The sequence below is a fragment of the Pseudopipra pipra genome, chromosome 2 (assembly GCF_036250125.1).
Source record: "Pseudopipra pipra isolate bDixPip1 chromosome 2, bDixPip1.hap1, whole genome shotgun sequence".
Classification (NCBI taxonomy): Eukaryota; Metazoa; Chordata; class Aves; order Passeriformes; family Pipridae; genus Pseudopipra; species Pseudopipra pipra.
Genome location: NC_087550.1, coordinates 112,897,117 through 112,903,618, shown reverse-complemented (window position 1 = coordinate 112,903,618; position 6,502 = coordinate 112,897,117).

Genomic DNA, 6,502 nt, shown 5'->3' with positions numbered 1-6,502 from the left:
TTCATTTCAGATAATATTTAGTCTAATGGCATTTATGCAATACATGCATGGTTTATGTAACATTTACATTATATACACACACATATGTTTTTAAAATGCACTATTATGATGCTTAGCAAGGCACGTTGTCTCTCACTGCAAAATCAGTATTTTATACTTTGCCCTCCCATTAATTTTTTATTGCAACCCACAAGAAAGCAGCTTCATCAGTACCTGATTTTGGCTGCCTTGCACCTATAAACGTGTGGCGTTTGTTTGCTGCTCTCAAAACGTTGCCACGCGATTGCACTCCTTTGTTTAAAGTTCTCCTCTGAAAGGCTCTCTGCGAGGGCTGTGTAGGAGGCTCTGCAGCAGGGAGCTTTGAAATTGTTTTTCTGAAAATCGTATGGAAAAGTCTGTCCTTTTCAAGGTCTTGGCCTGCGGCACAGCTATTTTCCTCGCCTCGTTTTCTTTACTCCTGCAGCACTGACTAATAGTCCCTACCTAATATTTTATATATAAAATACATAGTTGAGTCTCTACCACGTAGTTCCCTCTTTAGCAGCTTTTCCTGGGCGCTGAGGCACTTTCAGGGATTCTCCTTTTGCCAGGGTAGGATTCAGCACCTCACAGACCAGCCAGTTTACGGACCATTTTTAGCACCAGTACATTCCTTGTACATCCTGTAGTCCCCCAGATGTCAGCAGGACTTTCATATTTTTGGAGGATATTGATATCACCCATGTCAAAGCCTTGTCTTGCTCACCTGTGACACCAAACAGCCTCATGAGGTGCTTCCAGGAACACTGACCAGCTGGTATCAGTAGATGTGCCAGTTTCCCGGCAGAAAATTCCTTTTAGTTTTGATCACAGCCATGAAAAGGACAACTTAAGGGTTGGACTCGATGATCCTTGTGGGTCCCTTCCAGCTCAGCATATTCTGTGATTCTGTGACTTATACACCAAAAATTGGACACTTTCCCTTGCTCCAGGGACTATGATCCATAGAGAACTTCCAGAAATACAACTTTTTTAGTATGTTAAAAGGTTCAGACTGTGGAAAGAAGACATTTCTGAGAAACAGATTTTAGTCTTTGAAATAATTAGACTGAGCTGAACAGATTTTTGGCATTATTTGTAAGCCAGTCATTGTTCAGCCTTTGTACTTAGAAGAGCAATTATGACTCCTTTGGAAACATCCTTAGCTGAACTCTTAAAATAATAAAAACACTCCCCCATAAGACCACATCAACATATGGTTTTTGTAACGACAGCACAAACAAATCACCCACTCATCAAACATTTAGGAAGAAGACAGGAACAAATAGAACAAACAGATTTTCTAAAGATTACTTACCGTTCCTGATCAATTAGAAGGAAAAAAAAAAAAGCTGAATTGAATTTAGGAACTGCCTATGGGATATAAAATGCACATAAAATATGCAAAATACAAATAAGCAAAAAGAGAAAACAAACACTGTAAAGCAAAGTTTATAGACAATATGCTGTGAAGTTGTATTTTGCAAATACTGAGCTGCTGATGCCCAGCTTTACTATCCCCTCTCTGGTTTGCTTTTTAATTTGGGTGATATGACTGTCCTGAGTAAGCAAGAAAGAGATAAAGCACATCTGCACTAGGGATCATTATCAGAACATCCCACCTGGTTTCACCACCCTCCTGGTAACTCCAGGGTGAGGCCCCCGTGGAACAAAAGCCTATGCTGATGTGCATCCCTGCTGCAGTTCCCTCTGGAGGATGCTGCTGTGTGGTGACTACATGGGTGTGAACTATTCTGAGACTCTTATATCCCTGTCCCCTTTCTGTGGCTCCAGCCAGCTTGGTATAGGTCTTTGGTGAACGCTGACAAAGCACATCTATCCAGGCCTCTGGAGATCAGTGCTGACACAGAAAACACCCTGGCAACACAAACATCCACGCCTGGGACAGTCCTGAAAACATCCATGTCTTGAGAAATGGCAAAGTCGAGGTAAATGGACACAGAAAGGTTTCGAACTGTAAGTCACTGTTGATCTTACCTCATATACAGAAATGTCCATGCACGCACACACACAAGGCCTACACCTCTTCATAGCTTCAATTTTCTCCCCAGTTTTGAGCACCTTTTAGGTACTAGTCAGGTTTTTCTGGAGCTTGGAAGGACTCCTCCCTTGGATCACGATACGTGTCTCTCAGTTTACAGCATCTTTTTATGCAGATGGTGGAGGCTGTGCCCAACAACTTTTTCCCCACAACTTCCTCCTCTGCCAGGTGACACACAGGTCAGTTCTCCTGTGTGACCTGTGTCTGTGCAGCTCACATATGAGCTGAGCACTGAATAATACCTGGACTGCACTGGAAATACCAGTAAGGACTCCACACAACTCCCTGGAAAACTTCAGCCAAACCTTGGTGTACAATAAAAAGGGAGTAAATAAACTCCACGTTCAAAATGGGGATTTTGAATCATAGAATCATAGAATCATAGAATGGTTTGGGTTGGAAGGGACCTTAAAGATCATCCAGTTCCAACCCCTTACCACGGACAGGGACACCTTCCACTAGACCAGGTTGCTTAGAGCCCCCCCGTCCAACCTGGCCTTGAACACTTCCAGGCATGGGGTATGCACAAATTCTCCAGGCAGCCTGTGCTAGGGCCTCACCACCCTCACAGTAAAGAACTTCTTCTGCATATCTAACCTGAATTTCCCCTCTTTCAGTTTGAACCCATTACCCCTTGTCCTATTGCTGCAGTTCCTAATGTTCCATCTGACAAATACCCGGAGGGATCCCTCTGTATGGAACTGAATTTAAAAACTGAACATAGGCAGGTTCCTCCCAGAAGTGACCCTTCCTGCACATAGGTCTGTTGGCTTTCCTTGCCCTCGTCCGACTACAAGGACAGACTGGAGAACTCCACATGCCAGTTTAGATTCCAGTTGGGCAGTGGATCAAGCAAGTCTCCCACACTTCTCCTCCGAGGAACTCTGGATGAAGCTCAGTGAGAAGAGCACTCAAACACCGATGGCTGGCCTGGAGCCCCTGTACCTTGCTCTCACTGTTGCTGCAGCCCGCAGGACTGGGCACATGTTATCACTGCCAGGAAATACAGGATAGCAAAAACTCCTCAGATAGAACCAGAATGTCTTACTCATTGTCAGTGTGTTCATGATAGGAAGGGAAACTAGGTTTCCTCCTCTAATCCTTACCCATGCCATTTTCCAGTTCAATCAGACTCAGGATTGCTGCTGCTACAGATGTTTATCTCAGAATTATGTCCCAGGCAGCTTCAGCAGATGGCACTGCCTCTGTCCTGCCATGTACTGAAAGCTCTGCAGGGCAGTGCTTGGTCTTCTTTAGTGTGGGGTGTGGCTCTCACTCTGCAAAAATTATCATCAAGCCCTTGGAGAGACCACAAGTGCTGAAGATGGTTGGTGGTGATGAGCCAGGGTGGGTAAAATACACCCATAGAAACAAATATTATCAAAAACCAGGGGGGAAATGTGGATATTGTCTGTCTTTGAACAGGTTTATCAGAGGCAATGGCTGCTTTCAATTTTTGTCTAACTGCATTAGTATTCTATCAGAAATCAAGATTTGATTATTTAAAAGCTGGAAGAAATTAACAGTTCTACTGGAAACAATGCTGTGATATGGTTATTTTGTTATTATTGAGCTTTGAAAGGTAACTAAATGAGAGTCTGATCCTTTGGGCAATCTCTCAAGACTTAATCTCTTTTATAAAGAAATTATTTAAATTTTATTTCACACTGCCTTTGTGAAGTTAGGGAAAGTCTTAGTGACAAATTACAGTTACTCTGCATGTGTACAATAAGGAACACCTCTCAAGCTCATCAGTCTGTCTCCCCAGTTGCCAGGGGGCCCGAATTTTTGCAGAAAAAATTACCCTTGGAAAACAAATCTAGTTCTCCTGATCTCAGGGTTGCTACAGCAAGCCACTCCTTTGGCCAGAGAAATGCTAGTTTGAGATCTGCATCTAGGAAGGGGATCCAGTCATGGGGAACGGGGCAGTTGGAAGCAGCCCTGTACTCTGGGAGTCTCATGTTTGACTGTGTTGGCAAGTTTTCAGTTTTCTGGAGGAAATGTATTTAATTTTATTCCAGCCAAAACCAGGCATCAGGGAAGAAGAAGCTGTAGGAGGGCTCTCCATAAGCTTGAGGTGAGCTGAGAGCATCCAGGTGTTTCAGTGAATGCTACCTGTGACTGGCACAGCAGCGTCTGATCGAAGGTTTTCCTTGCCAGCAGTGATGACTCACATGAGTTATCTTTTGTCTTTGTATCCTGTCTAGTGTTTACTCATCACAGTTCTGTACTGGGTTTTGTTTCTTGCAAGAAAATGAAAAAAATTTTTGTTTTTTACCAAATTTCCCTTCAGTTCAGGATTTTTAACCTTTTCTTGGTGCGGGGTTTCATGAACAGAAAAGTCTGAGATTCTTTGGGCTCTTCGCCTCTCAGATGGCATTTCTGGAGGGTCCTCAGCTTTTTCAGTGTGGATTTTTTCTAAATCTGCCCTGCCCAGTTATTACCCTGTTAGCATTAGCTTTGTAAAAAGCCATGCAAAGGAGCGTTATTTTGCTCTTAATTGTTTATGTACACTTAGGCTGCAGAAACCTAACAGGAATATCTGTTAATTGTGGAATTTGTGTGTATGATTGATTCATCGTCTCTGAAAAGTAATGTCTTACATTTGCTTTGCAAGCCAGAGAGCCAGACTGTCAGTCTCTGTTCTCGTTCTCTCCTTTGGTTTGTGACAGTAGCAAGGAACTCCAGAATACCTACAAGATTTAACAAGAGAATCAGGTATTTGTTTCTGAAGGACAACTTAAAAATAAAATATATCATTATATCCTTGATCACAGCTAAGAGCTGTTTAAAGAATTTCTCTAAAATAATACAGTATTGCAGTCCGGGCCTCTTTCTGAAATTTTATATTTTGAATAGACAGTAAAAATTTTTATTTTTTATTTACAAGAAAAGAACAAATTAAGAACACAAACGTTGCAGAACACAAACTTTGCATAACCCTCTCATTAAAAAGTCACTTTGTGTGTACATGAGAAAAGTTTTTAATGTGAATATGACAAGAGGTACATCTCGTTGAGATCTGTATCACATTGCAGACAACCTTCCAGGGCCTTGCAAGACTTTCTGCTTTTCTAAGACTGAGTTCTCACCACCACCCTTTATTTGCCTGGGTAATCACACAAAGTCTTAAATTTAGTTGAACACTCCAGTTTTTATTAAGCATTTTAACAAAGAACCTTCACGAGCCACTGGAATCATCTCCTCCTGCAGTCAGCTCCCACAGCATTGGCTGCCTCCTGGAGAGATCCTAAAGCAATGCTGAGCTCAGCTCTGCTGCAAGCCTGGCTCCCCTCTCGCTGTGATCCCATAGTTTTCCACACACACGGCACACAGACCATCCCAAGGCACGGGTGGGATTTGTACCACAGCGGGAGGTCACGGCCAGAGCTCTGTGCTGCAGTCCAACTTTGGTAACTCATCAGGGGTGAGATCAGAAGATTAATGGATAATCAGCTTGCATTATTAACCATGCTGCAAATAAAATGAGCAGGAAAGATCAATCTCCCCCTTAACTTTTAATTTTTATTTCCTTACTCTTCCAGGCTGGGGTCATGGGAATGTATCCTGCCACAGCCTGACCTCACACTAACCATTGGTTCTGTTGACTAGTAAAATGCTGTGGTGATATCTCTGCTTTCTATCTGTTTAAACACCTAAACTTAGTTTTCCTTTTTGTATCAGTTTAATCCTTCAACAAGAGAAAATTTAAACTCTTGTTAGTCAATGTAGACAACAGACAACTCTTTCCCTGTCCTCTTCTCCTCTCCTCACACATGGATTGTGGCGGGAATTTCCCACTGAAATTTCACCAGGATAAATGAAGTGAGATTTATGGTTGGACTCGATGATCTTAAAGGTCTTTTCCGACCAAAATTATTCTGTAGTTCCAGGATGAAAGAAGCTGTTATCGAGTTAGAGTACTACAGAATTGAAAAGCAGAATTTAATGATGTTCACAAACAAGAAAAAAATTCTCACAATTAAATTTTGTTAAGTCTCATAACTAACATTTTACACAGGAAAGTGGTAAAGGAAGGTTGAAGACAACCAATACAAGCAAGCCACACAAAGTCTCACATGGAGATGGTATGAGACACAAGGATGTGTATTTGTTAACTACAGGGAGGAGGATCATAATTTGAACATCACAGAATCCCAAAATAATGCTGAGCTGGAAGGGACCTACAAGGATCATTGAAGTCCAACTCCTGGCCCCGCACAGGATCATCCCCAAGAGTCACACCATGTGCCTTAGAGCGTTGTCCAAACACTTCTTGAACTCTGTCAGGCTTGGAGACCTGACAAATTCCCTGAGGAGCCTGTTCCAGTGCCCAACCATTCTGTGGGTGAAGAACCTTTTCCTGATATGCAGCCTAAACCTCCTCTGACACAGTTTCATACCATTCCCTCGGATCCTGTT